This window comes from Primulina huaijiensis, chromosome 6, assembly GCF_012295235.1.
Source record: "Primulina huaijiensis isolate GDHJ02 chromosome 6, ASM1229523v2, whole genome shotgun sequence".
Lineage (NCBI taxonomy): Eukaryota > Viridiplantae > Streptophyta > Magnoliopsida > Lamiales > Gesneriaceae > Primulina > Primulina huaijiensis.
In genome coordinates, this window is record NC_133311.1 from 12,792,158 (window position 1) to 12,793,768 (window position 1,611).

Below are 1,611 nucleotides of genomic sequence, written 5' to 3' on the forward strand. Positions count from 1 at the left end.
GTGAGCATCCACTATCCAAGTACCAGATTGATTCCTTAATTGTACATGTTACCTGCAGTCACATACAAGATATAATTTTTGGTACCCTTTTCTATTTGGGTCCTAAGCTGATTAGTCCTTTAGGAACCCATACTTGGATTAGTCTGACTGACTGTCCAGTTGCTGTATTCCATATGGTCTTTCTCGATTTGTGTGTGTTTGGTGTGTAGTGTGCAGATGATACAACATGTGATTTAGCTTTGTTCGATTGATTGTTCAGCCGATATCTTTTCTGAACCGGCTTGCTGTTATGGTAATTGGAGTAGCCATTTGAATATTTTCTTCTGAATCTTTTTGATGACTGACTACGTGAGTCAGTTAATACTTTTGGGCTATAACCAATACCATATCTTCTAGCTTTGTTCAAACTTTCAATAGGCTGTTCAACCAGTTTACTTGGCTCAGCTTGTTCTTGTACCATAACTGATTTGACAAAGTGAATGTATTTCCCTTTATCCATATTCAATTTTGGTCGAGTATCATTGGGAATCATTTCATCTTGGGTGCTGAACCCTAAACCAGTTTTATCAGTAACTGATTTCTGTGAGTTTTGCATTTCAGTTAATGCAACAGATGATTTGTTCCAAGCCTGTATGAGCTCAGTTTGCTTTGAATTCTCAAGCGTGAACTTTTGAATCATTGATTGATTCCTGCTCTTTTCAGCATTGAGCTCAGCAATCTCTCTTTTCAGACTCAACACATCATCTGATTCATCAGTTTTAGTTTTATTGTCTATGGGATCAGTTTGCTTTGCTCTGGCCTTTTCAAACGATAAGGCAAGCTTATGATACTCATTAACATTATCATGAAGAGTTGAAATAAGTTCTTCTCTTGTGAAATCAGTTGAGCTGAACTCAAATACCTGTTGAGTGCTTGACTCCTCTTTTGTATCACCAGCCATTAGACACTTCACCTCCTCTTCATCATCACTGGAACTGCATGAGGTTTCTGGTTCTGACTCTTCGCTGTCAGTTTCTGCCCATTTAGATTTACTTTCTTCAGCTAAGAGTACCTCATGCTTCTTCCTGGAAAACTTCTTATCATACTTGGATCTCTTTCTATGCTCATATGACTTCTTTCATCTTTCAGTCAAGCCCTGACTGTCCTTCTTGGGTTTTGGACAGTCAGCAATGAAGTGATCGGGTTTGCCACAGTTGTAGAAGCCATTTGATTCCTCTTTAGAATTATTTCTCTCATAATTCTTCTGGAAGTTCCCTTGATTTTTTCTCATAAATCTTCCGAATTTTTTAATGAACAATGACATAGCATCATTGCTCAATTGATCAGCAGACTTCTCGACTGAACCAGTTGGTTCTGTTCTGACAGCAGCTAATGCAGTTGTGACTGCTGGAGTGGAAGGCTCTCCTTCTCGAGTTCGTAGCTCAAACTCATAGGCTTTCAGATCAGCGAATAGATCATGAAGCTCAACTCTGTTTAGATCCTTGGATTCCCTCATTGCCATGGTCTTTACGTCCCACTCCTTGGGAAGACCTCTGATTACTTTTAATGTAACTTCTTTGTTGGTATATACTTTTCCAAGTGCATTGAGTTCATTTATGATGCAGTTTACTC